Below are 21,777 nucleotides of genomic sequence, written 5' to 3'. Positions count from 1 at the left end.
CATAATCTCTTTTGATTCTTTGTATTTCTGTAACATCACTTGTACTTTTTCTCTTTCATTTATGATTTTATTGATTTGAGACTTTTCTTTATTCTTGGCAAGTCTAGCTAAATATTTGTCAATTTTGTTTCTCTTTTCATAAAACCAGCTTAGTTTCATTAACCTTTTCCATTGTCATTTTAATCGATATTTCATTTATTTCTGCACTAATCCTTTGCTTTTTCCCTTTCCTATATTAACTAGGGCTTTGTTCTTCTTTTCTCATTACTTTGGAGGGAAAGTTATATTGGCTGTCTGAAATGTTTTTTGTTTCTTGAGGTAGACCTCTATAATGATGAATTTTCCTTTTAGAATTATTTTTCCTGCATCACATAAAATTTATTATGTTGTATTTCTGTTTTTGTTTGTCTTTAGGTATCTTTGGTGTTTCTCCCTTGATTTCTTCTAAGGTGCAGTAGATGTTTGGTAACCTGTTGTTTAATCTCCATGTATTTGTAGTTTTTTCCAGTTTTCTGCTAGTAATAATTTATAGGTTCATATTACTGTAGTTGAAAAGATGTCTGATATGATTTTAGTCTTTATAAACTCTTTGTAATTAGTTTTTGTGGAATGATCAAGTTTGGAGCTATTCTAGAGCATTTTTTATGCGCACATGAGAAGAATGTGTTTTGCAATACATCTATATATCTTTTATAAGGTGTCTTTTAAGGCCAGTGTTTCCTTATTGATTTTCTGCCTGATAACCTATTCATTGATATAAGTGGGGTATTAAAGCGTCATATTATTATTGTATTGCTATTAATTTCTCATCTTAGGTCTATCAATATTTGCTTTATGTATTTAGATCCTTCTATATTGGGTGCATAAATAGTTACAAAGTTACATCCTCTTTTTAGATTCACCCCTTTATCATTGTACAATGCCTTTCTATGTCGTTTATTTTGGTCTTTGGTATAAAATCTATTTTGTCTGACAAGTGAAGCTATAGCAGCTTTCTTTTCATTTGCATTTTCATGGGATCTTTTTCTCCATCTCTCTACTTTCAGCCTGTGTCCTTCTATTTGAATTGTCCTGTTATAGGTGACAAATAGGTGATTCTGTTTTAAAATACATTCAATCACTCTTTTGATTGGAGATTTAGTCCACTTACATTTAAAGTAATTAGTGATAGTTTTGATTTTCTTGCTGTTTTGTTACATGTTTTCTGGATGTTTTTATAATTCTTCTCTGTTCCTTTCTTTTATTGCTCTCTTCCACTGTGGCTTGATACATTTCTTTAGTGTTATATTTAGATCCTTTTGCATTACCCTTTGTGTATCTACTATAGGCTTCTTCTCTGTAGTTACCATGTGGTTCACATATAAGACCCTATATTTATATAACAGTGTATTTTAAGTTTATAGCAACTTGTTTGCACACATACTAGAAACTTTACATTTTTGCTCTCTTTCCTCACATTTTGTTTTTGATGCCATGTTTTACATTTTTTTTGCATCCTTTAACTAATTATTATGGTTATAATTTATAATTTTTTTTACTATTTGTATCTTTAAACCTTCATGATAGGTTTATAAAATGTTAATCCATGGCCTTTATTGTATATTTCCCTTACCAGTGAGATTTTTACTGTAATGTTTTGTTGTTGTTCATTGGTTCATTTCCTTTTCAGCTTAAAAATGTCCTTTTAACATTTCTTGTAAAGCTGGTTTCATGGTGATAAACTTCTTTAACCTTTGCTTATCTGGTAAATTCTATCTCCCATTCAATTATTTTTTTAAGATCATTTATTTATTTTGAGAGAGAGAGAGAGAAGGGGAGGTGTGGAGAAAGGAGAGAGAGTCCCAAGCAGGCTCCAAGCTGTCAGCACAGAGTCCAAGGTGGGGCTTGAACTCACAACCTGTGAGATCATGACCTAGGCCAGAATCTCAACTGACTGAACCTCCCAGGCACTCCTCAATTCTTAATTAAACTTTGCTGGGCACAGTATTCTTTGTTAAAAATATTTCCTTTTCAGCTCATTGAATATGTCATGCCACTCCCTTCTGGTCTGCAGTTTCTGCTGAAAAATCAGCTGATAATCCTATGGAAATTCCCTTAAACATAATACATTCTTTTCTGTTGTTCCTTTTAAGATTCTCTCTTTAACTTTCAACATTTTAATTATTATGTGTTTCATTTGGAAGTCTTTTGATTCATCTTATTTGAATTCTCTGTTTCCTGGATATAGATGTCTGTATCCTTCTGCACATTAGGGAAATTTTCAGTCATTATTTTGAAAAAGGTTTTTTGTACATTTCTCCCTATCATCTCCTTCTTATACCACTATAATATACATGTTATTCTGCTTGATTTTGTTTCATAGGTCCCTTAAGCTATATTTGTTTTTTTTTTTTAATTCTTCTTTTCTAGTTGTGCTTCATTTGGATGAGTTCCATTGCCATTTTCCAGGTTACTGATCTATTCTTCTCCTTCAGCTAATCTGATGTTGAACCCCACTAATATATTTTTCAGCTCAATCATTGTTGTTTTTCTGCTCTGTGACTCCATTAGCATTTTCATATATATTTTATCTCTGTTGAAATTTTCCCTGTGTTCATTCTATTGCTGAGTTTGGTGAGCATTTTTATGAGCATTAATTTGAATTCTATTAGATAGATTACTTATTTCCATTTCATGAAGGTCTTTTTTTCTCCCTGAGTTTTTGTCAACTTCTTTCATTTGAAACATATTCTTCTGTCTTCTCATTTTGCTTAACATTGCATTTGTTGCTATGTATTAGGTGGAAATGTTGCAGGATTTCTTTACGTCAGTACTCAGGGTTCATTATCTCACCACTTTTCTGAATGAAGAGGTGGACACAGAATAAAATGAGCAGTGGGAAAAAGTTTATTAGAGTATACGATTAGAAAGCAAGAACAATATGGAAGCTTGCAAAGAGGGGGCATTAGAAAGTGAATGCCCCTGGACTATAGGCAAGGGACTTTGTTTATAAGGTTCTGACAAGCCCCCACTTCTCTTCTCCCTTGTTCCTTCTCCAGTTCATGCCTTACTGGCTAGATAACTAAATGCCTAGTCATTCCTTTTTGATTGGCTTGTTTTCATTGTATGAGGGGTGATCTGTGCTATACTTTTCCTTCTGGATCATACCTTTTATGGTCTACTTATTTTTAGTTAGGTCTTTTGCCAAGTTCCTGAGGGGAACCCAAGGGGAATAGGTGGTGTCTGTTACATTCTTAAGAGGAACCTTATGCCCAAGGAAGTTTGCTGTGGTCAGACTCTCCCAGCATTGTTCCAAAATATGCATTTTTTTCCCCACCCAGGGACCTCAGGTGCTAACGTTTCCCTCTCTGCCTATTTTATCCTATCTTTCCCTATCATAAAACAGCTGCCTCTCTCAGGCTTAAAGTAGGAGCATTGTGTAGGAAATGAAACTTAATGCTCAATTTTGTTTGTTATTTTTTGAACTTCTGTGATTGTTTAAGTATTCTAGCTTATTCTTGATTGTTCCTACTTGTTGAGAGTGTGCCAAGTCCTGCCAGTGTTCGAAAGTGAGTGACATCATTCCGCACCTAGTTTCAGGATGATTGAAAGCCAGATCCTCAGGCAAAAGCTTTTAAAATATGTTACTATATCCAGTCTTGTGGGACTGAAATTGTAAACTCTGCTGACCTCCTAGAATAGGAGATCTGGAATTGTCCACTGGGAAACTGTTGTAAAAATTGGAGCTTCAGATGAATATATAAGCTCCTTTCTGGGAAGTAGCCATGAAATATAGTGAGGCTAATGGAGGGCTCAGATGATTTCTTCCTGAGAAGGCCTCTGTTGCTTTTAGTATGTGGCAATCCTAAAGACCTTCTCTCAGGTTTAAGCTTGAGGACAAGTAGACGGGCCTTTCCTACAGGTGCATTAAAGGTGTCTTATGGTCTTCTTTCTGTACAGTTTCATGAGTGTGGTAGCCCACCCAGAACTGTCTTTCCCAATTGTTATAATCTGATGGAACTCAGAAAAAATAAGTACTTCTGGCCACCAGGGCCAGGCGATAAAGTGGCATGCACTCTATGGACTGTGCCCACCCACCATTTTAGCAAGGCTACAGGAGAGTTCCGATGAGGGGGCACATCTGTGCCTTTGTGATTCAGAGAAAGAGCACTTGGACCAGGACACACCTTTACCTTTAGTGATGCTGGGGAAGAGTGCCGGGTGTGGGACACACCCATACTTAGTGAAGCTTTGTAGGCATGCACCCACATGCCATTAGCAAGGGAGAATGTTAGAATGGTACTTGTTAGGGCTTTCATCACCAAAGAAAGTCTCAATTGACTCTTGCCCCTTGGGGAGGTACCTTAAGGTTGGCAAATAAATTTTCCCTTTGCACTAGGTCCTGGGATGAATGAATGCATGCAAGCTCTTCAAAGGGATTAAATCTGATCCACAGTAACCCCCAGATGCCCTCGACATCAACCCCATGGGTTCCCAAATCCATGTGTTTGAGCCTTTTTTCTCTAGTGCAGGTCTCAAGGGTTGGGGTGCCCAGTATGAGGCACAAATCCCTCACTCCTCAGGGAGAGACTCTGGACCAATATAATTCTTCCCTATTGTGACTCACCTGGCTGGGGGTAGGATTTGTGGCAAGGCCTGTGTCTCCTACCTTTCTTGATGTGGCCTGTTTATCCCTTGTAGAGAAATCTGTTCGGCTAATCTTCTGTTCTTTTTCATTGAGAATTATTTTATATATAGCTGTTGAATTGATGTATCTGGTGAATTTAGGGTTTTCTTACACTGTCATCTTGGACATCTCCTCTATATGTATCTTTTTACTGATAAGCTTAATTCACTTACATTTGAAGTAATTAGTAGATAATTGAAAGGACTTAACTATTGTCATTTTGATGTTTTCTGTATTCTGTAGTTCTTTTGTTCATGTGTTCCTCTCTTCCTATCTTCCTTTGTTGATTTTTTTTTTTTTTGTAATGGTAGTCTTTGACTTCTTTTTCTTTTTCTGTTTGTTCTTTTGTAGGTTTTTGTTTATGGTTTCAATAAGCTTACATGAAACTTCTCACTGTTATAACAGTGTTTTACTGTTAACAACTTAACTATAATCACATGCAAAAAACCTACAGTTTTATTCCCTCTCCCCCAACTTTTATTAATGTCAGAATTAACTTTTTTTTTGTATATCCATTGATACATTTTTGTGGTTAAAGGCATTCTTAATAATTCTGTCTTTTAACTTTTATACTAAGGACAAAATTAATATAGTCACTATCCTTACCTTATTGAGTGTTCTGAATTGGACTAAATACCTTTACCTTTCACAGAATTTCTTGCTTCTGTTTAGCATCATTTTGTTTCAAAATGAGGAATTCTCTGTAACACTTCTTGTAAGTGATGATGAATTCCTTTATTTTGGTTTGTCCTTTGGGCTTCATGAATTGGGTCATCCATTTCCCTCTTTGATATGAGAAAATTTCAACTAGCATTTCTTTAAATTAGAAATTTACCCTTCTACCTTTTCTCTTTTTCTTCTCCTTCTGGTACTCTTCTGATGATCGTTTCACTTAATCATGGTCTATAAATCCCATACACTTTCTTCATTTCTTTTTTTTTTTATTTCTTTAACTAGATGATTTCAAAGGACCTGTCAAGAATTTACTGACTCTTTGTTCTGTTTGATGAAGTCTGCTGTTGAAACTTTCTATTGAATTTTGCATATCAGTCATTGTATTCTTCAGCTCCAGGAATTTGTTGTTTTTTTTTTTTTAAATGATTTTGTTTAAGTGTTATTTTCCTGATTTCATTTAATCATTTACATGTTTTCTCTTTCGGTTTATTGTGTTTCCTTAAAAGAATTGTACTGTGTTTTTGTTTTCATGAAGATAGTTCAATAAATAAAGTTCTTTTGATGCTTTATCTTGCTCCTTTGGTGACATCACGTTTCCCTGGTACTTCCTGATCATTGTATACTTTCATGGATGTCTTCATTGTGAAGGATCAGTTACGAATTCCAGTCTTGGTAGGCTAGCTTGGACAAGGAAATCCCTTCACCAGTGAGCCCAAGCCAGAGATTCTGGGTGGGCTAGTTAGCAGGGTCTGTTAACACACAGGTTTAGTGTTATAGTCCTCAAGTAGCTGGTCATGATGCTGGTGTCCATGAGCAAGGCTGATGACTTTTGTTTTCTTTTTACATACTGTAACTTAAAAAGTAAATTACTCCATTTCTTATTGTCCTTTGTATATTGAAATCATTTTATTATTTTAATTTCTAGTTTATTCTCTTATATTCTTATAATATGGAGTTCAGTAATGAAAGTATTTATTATCTTCATTTGTTTTCTGGTCATTATTCTTTCCATCCCATGATTATTACTGGGGCATGAGGGAAGCAGAGGAGGGAAATGTTACAAATGGCCATTTCCAGGTATCAAATCATGATTTACGAGCATGGTCCGGTGGTAGAGGGGAGACCCTTGGCTTTACACTACCCTGTTCCAAGCCAGAGAAGTCGAGCTATGAAGGAAGAACCATGCAGTCAGGAAAAAGGAGCAAAGGTCCTGACAAAGAAACAAACTGGATGACGTATCAAAACCTAAAGAACATGTCATTGTAACAGGAAAGTGAGCCGTGAAACAGACTGACTCAAGGTTAAAAGAAATTAGATGATGTAGAGTTTGGAAGCTGTTAGCACGTTGTTTTCACTCTAATTAAAAAGGAGCAAGTGGTTATTTTAGGAAATTTTAAAGAAAGTTATATGATCTGATTTTCACTACACCAGAAACTCTGTAGTCTTCTTTTAAGCCAAATTCTGCTTGTGTATCCTTCAAAAATTGAGTTAGATACTGTGGCACATTGCCCAGAGATGCTTCAAAGATGACTTATTTCCCAAACACTGATATTCCTTCTATCAAATATTTACTTGATTTGCAACAACCATGAAGTTTTTATTAAAAGTAATGTTATTGGAACATAGCCATGCTTATTCATGTATGTATTACATTGTTGCTTTCATGCTACAGTGACCAATTTGAGTAGTTGGAATAGAGTGTATGCATCAACCAAACCTAAAATATTTCTTATCTGACATTAAAAAAAAGTCAACTCTTGATACAGAAAAAAAAATTAAAAGCAAAAATTTGGTTATTTGAAAGAATAAATTAATAGTACTTTAAGCAAAACTGATTACAAACAAAACAGAAAACACAGATTAACAATATAAGAATTTTAAAATGTAGATTTAGGGGCGCCTGGGTGGCTTAGTCGGTTAAGCGTTTGGCTTTCGCTTATGTCATGATCTCGCGGTTCGTGGGTTCGAGCCCCGCATCGGGCTCTGTGCTGACTGCCAGCTCGGAGCCTGGAGCCTATTTCAGAGTCTGTGTCTCCCTCTCTCTCTGACCCTCCCCTGCTCACGCTGTCTCTCTCTCTCTCTCCTAGAAATAAATAAAAATATTTTTAAAAAAATTAAAAAAAAATGTAGATTTAACTATCAAAAATACATATTTTAGAAAATAATATGTTGGTAATATGACTTTTTAAAAATATTATTTACTTTTGAGAGAGACAGAGTGTGAGTGGGGGAGGTGCAGAGAGAGAGAGGGAGACAAAACTTCAAGCAGGCTCTAGTCTCTGAGCTGCCAGCAGGGAGCCGATGTGGGGTTCAAACTCACAAACTGTGAGATGATGACCTGATCCGGAGGAAGACACTTAACCAGACTGAGCCACACAGGTGCCCTGGTAATAGAAATTTTTATAAGAAAATTGACATTTGGGATGGAATAACAAAGTTGTCCGAAAAAGTATCAAGGAAGAAAAAAAATACTTCTGAATATTTCTATTTACAAGTAAATGTTGACAGTCCTCCCTTAAATAAAAGTAAAGCAAAACAAGAAATAGGCCCAGATAGCTTTAGAGAGTAAGAATAAAGGATGTACTCCCAAAATCTTCTTAGGAGAGTAGTATTAAAAAAAAGTCACAAGGCCAGTAAGGAACATACATACCCCAGAATATCATGTGTGAACTAGTAACAATTTTATTTACTGGTAACTGAGCACAAGACAATAATGTTTGTCAGATATATCTTAGTTCAAAAGCATTTGGATATATTACCTACTACTATTTTTGATTATCTAATTGAAAAATGTTGATTAATGTTTCCATTAAACTTACTTGAAAGACAGCAAACGTTCTCATGTATGACTTCAGCTTCCAATAAGTGTCTTTTACAGTATTCAATTCTGTCAAGACAAGGCTCTAATGTTACATATTCTAGAATTCTCTCCTCTCTGAATTAATAGAATAGCCTTTAGTCCATAGAGTATTTATTATATTTTTTAGTAGACTTCCTCAACTTCAGCTTGCTTTGGAAAGGGAAGTTATAGCTTCTTAAGCTTTTTGAATATCCTTTAGAGTAACACATCCTTATTGTAAATTCAATTAATTTAATGCAATATAGTCAATGGTTTTAATAAATGCTCAAATTTTACAGCCTTGAAAATTAACACCAAGAAACAAAGAGGATTATGGAAACTTTGTCACCATTTTGTTATTAAGTGTTTCTCCTTACTGGTAGTTATTCTGACCTCTCTGACAGGAATGTCAAGGGAAATGTTTTATTAATGATTGAAGAGCATTTTGAAAATGTGAAGTGCCACATAAATACTAAATTATTCCTGACATAAGGAACTAGACTACACCAGCTGTCCTAGCTATAAATGTCAGATCATGGGATTATTTCTAGAGAACAGCTATTGTCTAATCCCTGTCACTTAAGTCTTTTGAAGGAGCTAGAAGTATATGTTTTACTATTAGTTAAATTTATAAACTCAACTGCTTTCTGTTATATCAAAATACTTAATAAGATCACAAAAACAGATTAATAATCAGGGAAGGAAGATCTGGGTTGGAAAAGAATTGTGTGAAATTTCAAAAAGAACAAAACTGTATGTAAAATATCACACTACATATGACTGATGGCTTATGTTTAAAAACTGCATGCTTAATTATAAAAAGAATATGGGTGGGTGGCAGGGGGGGGTTGTGATTCAACAGAGAAATGCACAGGCAGATATTTCTGGAAATAAAAATGATTGTATGAATAGGTTTAATGATCAAAACTGTTGTACACATGATGTTTTCAAAAGATAAGAGTCATATTTACATTAGCAAAGAATAGGACAAATAGAACCTCCATAAATAGCAAAAACAACCAAACAAAGTGAACATGAAGACACTGAGGTGTAATTTATAATGGTTTTAAACAATTAATTGAATGTAAGAAAAAAACATTTATATGCTGTTTATGCCAAAAACATTCTATTCAAGTATCCTAATCTACTTTCAAACCACTCCTATGGAAAGAAAGAAAGCAGAAGAACACTAAAACATTACCATAAATCTAATAAATGCAGTTTACATTTCCTAATATTTTGAGGGAACTTATATGGGCATACCTCATTTTACTGCACTTTATTGCACTTTGGAGACATTGCATTTCTTTTTCCAAATTGAAGGTATGTGGCAAACTTGTGTTGAGACAATGTTAAGGCACCTTTTTTTCTTCTTTTAATAGCCTTTGCTCACTTTATGTCTCTGTGTCACATTTTGATAATTACCGCAATATTTCCAAACTTCTCATTATTATATTTGAATTGTTGCAATTTCATGAAAATTCTGTAACAGATGAAGAGTTGCTTCTTATGGACAAGCAAAGAAAATGGTTTCTTGAGGGGTCTCTGGATGGCTCAGTTAAGCACCCGACTCTTGTTTTCTGCTCAGGTCATGATCTCATGGTTTCGTGAGTTCAAGCCCCACATCAGGCTCTGTGCTGATGGTGTGGAGCCTGCTTGGGATTCTCTCTCTCCCTCTCTCCCTCTATCTCTGCCCCTCACCTGCTCGTACTGTCTCTGTCTTTCAAAATAAATAAATACACTTAAAATTTTTTTTAAATAAAAAAAGTGGTTTCTTGAGATGGAGTCTACTCCTGGTGAAAATGTTGTGATAATTGTTGAAATGACAACAAAGAATTTAGAATATTATATAAACTTAGTCTATAGGGGCACCTGGGTGGCTCAATTGGTTATGTGTCTCACTCTTGATTTCGGCTCAGGTCATGACCTTGAAGTTTATGAGTTCAAGCCCCACATCAGGCTTTGCACTGGTATCCCAGAGCTTGCTTAGGATTCTATTGCTCTCCCTTTCTCTCTGCCCTTCTCCCATGCATGTCCTCTCTCTCTCTCTCTCTCTCTCTATCTCTCTCTCAAAAATAAATAAATTTTTAAAAAGCTTAATAAAGCAGAGGAAACATTTGCAAGAATTGATTCCAATTCTGAAAGAGGTTCTATGTAGGTAAAAAGCTATAAAACAGTTTTATATGCCACAGAGAAATTATATGTGATAGGAAGAGTGAATTGATATAAAAATTTTATTTTTTATATACTTTAAGAAATGTCACAGCCATCCTAGCCTTCAGCAACCACCACCAACATCAAGATAAGGCCCTCCATCAGTCAAAACATTATTATAACTCTACAAGCTGAGATAATGGTTGGCATTTTTTTTAGCAATAAAGTATCTTTTAACAAAATTACTTAAATCTTTTAGACACAATGCTATTGTATAGTTCATAGACTACAGTAGAGTGTAAACACAAATTTCATATATGCTGGAAAACCAAAAAAATTATTTGACTAGCTTTATTGCAATATTCTTTTTATTGCAGTAGTCTGGAACCAAACCCACAATATCTCTAAGGTAAGCCTATACTTAGGAAAGTGACAGAAGTATTATGGTTTTGGTGTAAGATATAAATTTTAGTGTATTTGTTTTTGTTTTCGTTTTTTGAAGTAAGCTCTACACCCATCATGGGGCATGAACTCATGCCTGCAATATCAAGAGTCACATGTTCTACTGACTGAACTTCTCTGTAAACCTAAAATCACTTCAAAGTAATAAATGTTTATTAAGAAAAAAAGTGTAACGTTAAGAATGTTGCTAATTTGAGTAACAGGGAACTTGAAGAAAACGGCTAAAACTATGAGAATATTAGCATATATGACATATTAAAGTTATAAATGTTAGAATAGACATCCAAAAGTATCATGGCAGATGGAAAGCTCATTAACTTCCATAAACACAATAGAGTAAGTTTTAAGTACTAAATGAAAAAGGAAATAGAGGAGGAAAAAATCAGCAGTGTTTTGGAGACTGCATAAATATTGTCTGATTTAGTAAGCCTGAAAAGCAGAATATTAAGCCAGCTATGAAAAGCCGAGGAGCAACTGTATTTGTGGAACTGAACCCCCATACATTTCTGGAATTGGATGTAGCAACCCTGGAAGTGGAGGTGATCTTGACGTGATAACAGGAAGATTGATTGTTCTAAATGGAGGTTTTATCCACATTTCACCCGCTCTGTTCCATGTAGTCTGAAGATAATTATACTTCTCTATCACAGAAGACTAAATATCATTCTCTGAAGAGAGTAATAAAAGGCTATGACTGCAGATAACATGAATGGCTTGAAGAAAAGTTTATGAATCAAACATTATGAATATCGGGAACCCACCAGTTTCTTTCCCTGCTTGAATTCTAAAATCTTTCAGTGCAGTTAGCAAGGCATATATTCTTCCAAAGTGGAAAATCTTACCAGCTCAAAGAAATGACTAAAAATTCTGACTTTAAATAGTCCCCAGTGAAATTGTTCAGCCACATGACAGCTCAACAAAGACAAAAAAAAAAAAAAAACAAAAAAGGAAGCCTCATCTATATATGCAGCATTTTCAAAAAAATATTTTACTTTCCCTGCTTTTAAAGAAAACAAAATGACCAGGGATCACTAGAGCTTTTCTTTAAAAAAGTAAAGCAAAAAACCTCTATTGTAACTGATTGAGATGGTAACAAACACTATAGATTTTTAAAAAATCAGTAGGAAAAGAACAGAAACTGTTTGGGAAAATAACTTTAAAACAGATAGCTTCTGAGCATTTAAAGAAGGTACATCATTAATCAACAAATGGATGCTATAAAAAGCAACATATAGAGGATAAAAGAATTCAACAGACAATAAATAATATATCAGAATTTAAATTCTCCAATAAAGTAGTAGAAACAGAAATGAAATGAAAACTATTAGAAGGGGACAAACAAAATCAGGCAACTGATCTGCAAATTATACACAGGAAAAAAAGTCCTAGAAAGAAAGAAAAGAGAGTGTGGAGGAGAGGAGTAACCAGAGCAGCCTGCTGAGGAAACAAACCTACAAATCAAAGAAGTTTGTCATCAGAAATCATGGTCTAAGAGCCAAAGAAGGGACTCTTCACAAGGCCCAGAGAATGCCAACAATTGTTGAGTCTGTATCGAGACATCACAAAATATATCAGCAGAGCATTCCAGAAAATGAGTGGAACAATTTGATAGTTTATCATCCTCTTCCTCCATACACTTTTCCCCTCTTCTTTCAGGGCAGCTCACTATCCCTGATTATATTTTACTCTCTGAAAACTCATTCTCAGTTTCTTTTTTTGGTTCTTCCATGTTTTGCTTTGGTTTGTTTTGTTTTGTTTTGTTTCTGTTGAAGTGTTCCAAGGCTTAAGGCTCCTGTCGTTTTTCTATTCCCATTTCCTTGGTGTCCTCTCCCAGTTTTATGGGCTTAATCTGTATGCTGGTGGCCAAAATTACATTTACAGTACCAGCCTCTGTCTCAGGTTTAGCTTGCAAGTCTGTCTATTTAGTATCTCAAACCAACATGTGCAAAAATGAACTCATACTTTTTTCCCTCAAATCAATCTGCTTCTGCTCAGGCCATCCCTGTCTCATTTGATAGCAACTCTATCTTTTCACGTGTTTAGCACAAAAACCATTATGTCATACTTGAACCACCATTTTCATTTTTCACATCTAACCCCTTGAAAAGTCCACTTTGCTTACATTTAAAATGCATAGGGACACCTGGGTGGCCCTCAGTGGGTTGAGCATCAAACTTCAGCTCAGGTCATGATCTCACAGTTGGTGAGTTCCAGCCCAGAGTCCAGCTCTGTGCTGATGGCTCAGAGCCCGGAGCCTACTTGGGATTATCTGTCTCCCTCTCTCGACGCCCCTCTCTCCCTCTCTGCTTCCACCCCCCACTCGCTCATGTGCATGTGCACACGCTTTCTCTCTCTGTCTCTCAAAATAATAAACATTAAAACATTTTAAAAATATATCAAAAAAGGGGCGCCTGGGTGGCTTAGTCGGTTAAGTGTCCGACTTTCACTTAGGTCATGATCTCGCAGTTCCTGGGTTCGAGCCCCGCGTCGGGCTCTGTGCTGACTGCCAGCTCAGAGCCTGGAGCCTGTTTCAGAGTCTGTATCTCCCTCTCTCTCTGACCCTCCCCTGCTCATGCTGTCTCTCTCTCTCCTAGAAATAAATAAAAATATTAAAATATATATATATGTCAAAAAATAAAATGCACCAAGATCTGAGTACTTATCATCTCAATTGCTCTCTTTGAGTCTCTTCTATCATTCCTTATTTTCTGTGATGGTATTACTGTTCTTACTACTCCTTCATTTGGAGCCCAACATCCTATTTTCAATAGAGTAGACATATTAAAAAATTTTAAGCCTGATAATTTCTCTGCTCACCACCCTGCAATGGTTTCTCATCCCATTCACAGGAAAAAATAAAGTTCTTAAAATAGTCCATGAGGTCTTTCATAAGCTGGCCATTTATTTTCTCCCTCAACATTCCCCATTAAGAGGTTTCTTATTCCAGCTAAGCCAACCTCCTTGCTACGTCCTCCAGATTCAATCTAAACATGTTCCAGCAAAAGGGACTTAATGCTCACCATTTTCTCCACAGAGAATGCTTTCACTAACCTATTTGCATGGCTAATCTCTTTACTTAATTCACATCTTTGCTCAGATATCCCTTTCACACAGATAGTACAGTCCCCGGTATCATATTTAAAATGTATTATACATTTTCTATAAGCAACTCCAAATACCCTTTCTCCTGTTCCACTTTTTATTCTGACCATGGTATTTATCGCCTTCTAATATTCTTTTTAATTTACTTGGTTATTATAATTAAAATGTATATTATTTAATGTAAATTCCTTAACAGGAGGCATTTAATCTATTTTCATTGAGCAATGGATCTCAAATGCTTAGAAGATTGTCTAGCATATACTGGAAATTGTTAAATAAAAAGGAAAGTACTGTCAGATATATTCATGTAGTCATAATAATATAACTACTGAATAGTGATCCGATAAAATTTAGAATTCATCTTTTAGGGGGAATCACAGTATGAAAAGCCAGAAGGTAAGACAGAAATAGGGAAGATAGACTAAACTCCTTTTTTTTTTAACAAATAAATACAATTGTATAATGACTACAACCTACAAAAAATGAGTATCAACATAAGCATGTAATTTAGAAATAGAAAAACAACAACAGTAATGACAACACCACCACTAAAAGATGCAGCCACACCCTTTGAAAGTCTCCGGCTGTAAGCAATGGAAATGAAGTTGTTTCCTCAGCAGGCTGCTATTTTTCATTACAGCCTTTATAGAACTAAAATATAATTCACTGTGCAAAGGTAACATTAATTTTAAGAAATGTTTCCGTTAAATACAAGAATGAAAATTAATATGACTTTCAACCACATATAGGGTCAGCAATGAAAAGAAGCCAATACAAGTGAGTTAAATTTCCATCTTTCATAGTAGGGATCAATACTCTCTTATAAAATATATAAATCAAGAAAGTAGTGGTATTACATATATAAAGTTTTGGAGCGATTTCTCAAACAAACTGAAATGGAAACTTAAAACATACCTCGAGGAACGGGGCAGAGAATTGAGCTTTCACATGTACCATTGTTTGTCATTTCTAAACTGCTCTGTACTATTTGATATCTAATATATTATTAAAAATGTGGACCCAGTAGTGTTAAAATGGAAGTGTCTTTATATCTCACTTCACCTTTTCATCTGTTTTGTAGTAAATCTTCCTCCCTGTGTCTTAATTTCCAAGTGTAGGAAAAACCTCATTTTCATTATTCATACTCACTTCAATAATCTCTCTTCAAGTGAATGCCAGTCTTCTGAGTATATAGAATGTCCTGTCTTTTCTGATTACATAGATAATATGTGGTAAAGGAAGTGATGTCAAGGAGCTAGTGTATTTCTCAGCCACGTATGGAGGATGACCCTATTTTCTGAGTTGATCTCTTTCAAGAGCTCTTATTACCCCCAACTTTAGGTGCTTAGCCAAAAATCTGATTTAAAAAAAAACAACAACACAAAATTCCCAGGACTTTTATTATACGTATACGGTAGTTGAGGGATAAAGAGATATTGTGACTCACATCCAGTATTTTTGGATTCTAGTCTTTTTATGTACATTTGGGGAAATAAGAGGAGAGAAATGCTCATAGATATTGACCCATATCAGACATTTACATCCCAGGATATAGCTTTTACACTACTTATTTCATTTTTATACGATCTGCTCCTGTATAATCCCTCCTCCCATGGAAAGGTATACTTTCCATATTTATTCCTACCTCTAGAGATGACTTTGAAGTCCTGACAAAATCACTCCTATGCTTGGGTTAGCTATCTATACACTATTATGAGTTTGAAGTAAACCTAGATTTTCTAATCCATATGTTCTGCCTTTTTCATATATTTCATAAATTTCATGACATTTATGAAAACTATTAGGAAGTACAAATGCTTATCTAGCATTAATATTCTAAAGAGATATAGATGTGTGAAATGTCTAAATTATTTAACCATTATGTCTCAATTTCCTTATCTATAAAATGAGATAATAGTACCTCTCTAATGCAAATGTGAGAATAAAATGAGTTCATACACACAGGATGCTTAAAACAGCATCTGGGTCAATGTTAGTCCTATCAATGTACATACTATTAGTATAATTTTTTTATTTGGCTTTATTCCTATAAAGACAGGTGTTGGCTCTCTGACTCTTAGTTAATTCCCAAGTTCTGAATTCAGAGATCTGTCTGTGTATCTTTCACTTGGCATTTTACAGATTGAAGGAAAACAATGTTTCATATAATAAATCAACTAAGTGCAATATGGCTTTATCACATTTTACTTTTGAAAAAATAAGGAGCTGTGTAGGAAATAGATTTATTTTTAAGTGGCAAATTGGGCAGAGAAACTGTGCTAAGAAATTCTTTAATTAATTTATGTAAATAGAGAACTTGCAACTAAGGATGCCACTAAGGGACTATAAAGAAAAAGCTTAGATGCCAAAAACACCACAAGTCAAACTAATAGCTCTTAGAGGATATGTGACTATCAATTTCTATTTCCATTAACCTAAGAAAGTATTATAGGAAGAAGTGGACATGAAAAAGAATAAATTTCAGTTGTTTGAATTGAGTGTGGAAGTTCTAAACAGAGAAATCCAAAATAGTTGAGACACATCAAGATAGGGATTATAGCTCAAGTTTAGATAAAATCCTGGGTAACAAATTTTAAATAGATACCAGAGATAAGTCGGGTACCTATATATTTTAGCTGGCATGAGGCGGTATAGTTGCTATGATGGATAATATAGCTGGGTTATAGGCAATCTGTTCTGATGCTGTATAACACACCACAAAACTTAATGGCAAAAAAGCAGAACAACAAAACATGTTGTCTTCTCTCATGTTTCTGTGTTTCCTAGAATCAGCTAGGCAGTGCTTGCCAGATGCCTATCATAGTGAATACAGTTGGAGAGAAGTTGAGAGCCATTTTTAAGTTTAACATGGCATCAGGGCACCTGGGTGGCTCAGTCAGTTAAGCTTCCGACTTTGGCTCAGGTCATGATCTCATGGTTCGTGGGTTAGAGCCCCACGTCAGGCTCTTTGCTGACAGTTAGCTCAGAGCCTGGAGCCTGCTTCAGATTCTGTGTCTCCCTCTCTCTCTCTGACCGTTCCTGCTCTCTCTCTCTCTCTCTCTTTCAGAAATAAATAAAACATTAAAAAATAAATAAGTAAAGTTTGACATGGCAGGAAAGTCAGGATGTCTTGCTCATGTTGCTGAGGGTTGATCTGTTTGCTGGCTGGGAGAGTGGCTAGAATCGTGGCATGCATTGTCCCCCACGGCCTCCTCTTGGGCTTCTCAATTCATACTAGTTGGGCTCTAAAACACGTATGTTTTATGAGATACAAAGCAAAGCAGCTTGTACCCAGAAGATGGAATCGTTTCTTCCATGTTCTATGGGGGGAAAAAAACAGTCACAGAGCTTGCCCATATTCAAGAAGAGGTGTCTCTTTACTGGAAGAGTGTCAAAAAAAATAAAGGATAAACCTTAATTCATCGTATAGTCTTAAAATGATTAAAAATACTTAGCTTTGGACTTACCCTTTTTTCCCACAGTTTCAAAGTTGTTTCCTTTTTTGTTTTTGTTTTTGTTTTTTTTTAACAGATTCACTACCAACTTTTCATTTATTTGAGGAAAGAAGAAGGTAAAATGGCATTGCATAGGGGCGCCTGGGTGGCTTAGTCGGTTAAGCGTCCGACTTTCGCTTAGGTCATGATCTCGCGGTTCGTAGGTTCGAGCCCCGTGTCGGGCTCTGTGCTGACTGCCAGCTCAGAGCCTGGAGCCTGTTTCAGAGTCTGTGACTCCCTCTCTCTCTGACCCACCCCTGCTCACGCTGTCTCTCTCTCTCTCCTAGAAATAAATAAAAAACATTAAAAAAATAAAAATAAAATGGCATTGCATAGCGTGTGTGAAGAGACAATCTGTAGCAAGAAGTGATGCCATGGCCTCGTGATGGGCACCGGAGTGAACGCCCACAGGCAGTGAGAAAACAAAGAGATCGATCAGGTTAGTTCTGGGAAAAAGAGGAATGTCGCACATTTGAGATGACTTCTTACTTATTTTTAGTTTTCTTCACCTCCATTACTTAACTCCTTATATTCTAAGCTTGGAGGATATGTAATACTAGGTCATCTTTAAACCTGCTTTCTTATTTGTAAGCAATAACTATATTTACATTTTATGGTAGGTTCTAATCACTCATTTCATAATTTAAATTAAATTCCCTGTAAATAATTTCTGATAGGCAAATGTATTTCTCCCCAAAGTTTCACAGTGCAGCGCTGATCCTGGATCTGTCTACTGATTCCTAGATTGGGCTACTGCCTATATATCACCTTTATTTAGATTTTTCAAAACTTCATAGTGTCACCTCTAATTTGCTAATTCACCTGCCAAATAGGTGGCTTAAAAACACAGTTGCAGCCAAATTCTTCTGGTGATCAGTATCAAGACTCTCAAGTTAAAGCCTTACTTGGCCTTCACTGACACGATCCTGGCCAATACCAGTGAAATTCATTAGTAGATGCTGTGCCTTTGGCAAAAGTTCTGCATGTATTTAGATGTCAAGCAACATGTTTACTACTTCAAGGCAATGTAATCAGGTTACCATGGAGCCAGAAGAGGAGAGTCAGCATTAAATCATTGGAAGATTTCAAACTCACAGGCCTATATTCCTGAGGAGAGTGTATTGCCATCTTGGATAAATGGCTAAATAAAATTTTATAATGGTTCTCATTTTCAACCGAAAGAGAAATTCATTGCAAATTGTAATCTCTTTCCTCAACAGCTTCCACAGCTTATGAAAGTACTGGCAATAAGACATGGCAAAATAACAAGAACAATTGGCAGAAAAGTTTTAATTAAATTAACATACCAATCTTCCAAAGCCTAAATTATTTAAATTACTAACAGCACTCTATGGATGTGACAAAGCAGCAAATAAAACCCTGAATAAAACAGAATGGTTTAACAGTAGTTATTTTGCCTTTTAAAATGCATTATCAGTGAATATTTAAAGGGAGAATCTAATTATTTGAGGAGGTCATATGTGGCATTTTAGTAATCAGTGCCTAAGCATGTAAAATGACCTTGAGTTTATCATAATTAAGTCAGTTTTCTGTTATCTGACAGCTTTGTTGAAGTATATAATGTTTATTTTTTTTAAAGCAAAACATATATTGACTCAGGTTGTTCTTGTTGTTGTTTTCTCTAACCCCCCCTCCACCCCATTGCTATGGTCTACATTACAGTAGAAGAATTTCATAATTGTGGAAGTAACAACAAAGGTCCCTCATGGGTTGGAAACTCCCAATTTGATAAACATGGACTACTGTATTTTTCTTGTCTTTAATGGATTTCACAAGCATATGAGATTATAGAGCTCAGAGTGCATATAACTGAAACAGGAAAGTAATGAACACAAAATAAGCAATTTCTTGGAAGTTTTACATATACCTCAAAATTGCAAGTGCATTTTCATGCTTCCTTCTGGACAGGGATCAAAGTCAAACTTAGAGCATAGAATATTGAAGAAAAGGTAATGTGAACAAAAGCCAATTGAAAGTAAGGGAGGTAGGATCGCAATGGAGATTGTCACCTAGTTGTACACTTGATCAGCCAGAAGAGAGTACTTGAACATTATGCTCTGGACTCGCTTTCATTTCGCTCTTCCTGTATCTTAACACAAAGTCAGTAAAATTTTCTTTAACCGACAGCTTGAGTGGGACATTACTGAACACACAGCCCATTAACAATCGCAACATCTTTTCCTGGTTACATAAGAATATATTGGACTGAGAGGGATGAATGAAAAGAACTCTTTTAGCTAGCTGCAATCTTTTCTTATTTATTATAACTGATTAAAAGGCACACTGGTATACTTAATATATTTACCCATTCATATCAAGATTACGTGTCCCCATGTAATAGTCATATAACAAATATGAAAAAAATATGTATTCATCCTTAATTTTGTAGTTGAGGAAACTAAACCAAAAACTAAGCAGTGTGTTAAAATGTACAGTAATAGTTTTTGCTTAATCCAATATGGTGCATTTCCTCTGCCATTCAAGAATTCAAGTCACTTTATAAATTATGATGTAATTAAAAATAACTTCTCATTTTCATCTTTATCTTATATGTTTCTTGGAAAAAATGGTGAAGAATGGCAAAGTAAGAAAGTGAACTGCTCTCTTAATTGTATGATAGTAATTTTATCTTTAAAATAAGTCATCTTCAAGATGGCAGCTAATCAGCCAAATAGAGCATAAAAGAACAAGTAATGAACACCAACCACATTTCAGCCAGACTTATCAAAAGAAGACTAATCCATTACAGCATTCTCTCTATAATAAGCCTACTTCCCTTCCTACTCTCATTTTCAATATTACTGCCTAAAGCTGGGTCTGCTTTTAATACAATCATTGCTCAAACATGCCATGAAAAGGGTAGAATAAGCAAATGCATTAATGTTTTCCTATAAAGGCTGATGATAGTTTATTTCTGCTTCTCTGTGTTGGTAGGCTTGTTTCCTTGAATCTCTGGAGAAGAGTAGATTAAACTAAGAGAGACAGAAATTGAGAAATTCATGACTCAGTACACAAAAACACAATAGAAAATATTCTTGGGTGTCTATTCTCGGGTGGCTCAGTTGGTTAAGCCTCTGACTTTGGCTTAGGTCATGATCTCGCAGTTCATGGGTTCTAGCACTGTGTTGGGCTCAGAGCCTGGAGCCTGCTTTGGATTCTATGTCTCTGTCTCCCTGCCCCCCCCTCCCCACATACTCTCTCTTTCTGTCTCAAAATAAGTAAACATTAACAAAAAATAAATTATTCTTGAGAAGGATTGAAAACATTAATAAAAGAGTAGATAATATGATAGCATTATTTTTCTTATAAAAAAGTTTTTTCAAATTTTTGCCGAATTTTAAGATGTTATTGGAGATTATTCTTTTCTTTGTAAGGGTAAAAACTATAGGATCCAATGCTTAAAACAAAGCAAAGGTTTACAAATACGCACATTAGAGTATATAAGGATGTTATACATGTACATCAAAATTCTAATGGTTATCTCTACTTTTTTAGTTAAATGAGATACTTTTTAAAAATTTTCTCTGATAAACTTAGAAAAATTGGAATTCAGGATATTATCTTTGTTTAAATACATACTTTTTAATTTTAATAAGAAATATGCACACTACTGATTCATCAGAGTATTTGATATCATTGTTTTCTATTTCTTCCTGTCTTTAATCTACTAACATACTGATAGAATAATACATACATTTCAGTGGGAATCTACTTATCCCTTAATTTTGGTTCACACAGTTCAGACAGAGTTACCCCATATTCTACTTTACAAGTAGGCAATTTGTTAAAAGGAATAAGCTGCTGCTATCTCCTTGGCCACAGTGCCTATCATAATTAGAAATAAGAGAAAGTCAGACTCAGGCCACCTACTTACTGTCCCTACTGGACATGAGGCTAAAGTGATGTCACACTTGACATTGCTGTCTTACTCTTACGGGTAAGGGGAGAAACTTGGAGAATAAATCAACATGCGGATAAAAAGCATAATCAAGAGATATAGAAATAAAAATTAAAAATAAAAACTTCTTAGGAATGGAGCGGCTTCTCTGTTAATGAGATTTTTTAGTGTATTCCTAAATCAAATAGTTCAAAGGTTAGTACAGCTTTCCATTTAAAGAAAGGGTGGTGTTATTTAAATAAATCTTCAAAACAGGATTTAGATTATGAAGTTTCTAAGAGTGTGATGGCAATTATGAGGTCTTATTTTATTTCCCCTGCCACAGCATCCAAATATTAGCTGCATTAGTGTGAAAACACAGTAGTACTATTTAGGAAATGCTGAACAGTTTACGTGCTATAACCTGTGGGAGGTACAGGATACTTAGTAATAAAAAAAAAATCCCTTCCCTGTACTATAATTTCAC

The sequence above is a fragment of the Crocuta crocuta genome, unplaced genomic scaffold (assembly GCF_008692635.1).
Source record: "Crocuta crocuta isolate KB4526 unplaced genomic scaffold, BGI_CrCroc_1.0 scaffold222, whole genome shotgun sequence".
NCBI classification, from domain to species: domain Eukaryota; kingdom Metazoa; phylum Chordata; class Mammalia; order Carnivora; family Hyaenidae; genus Crocuta; species Crocuta crocuta.
This window is presented reverse-complemented; position numbering follows the sequence as displayed.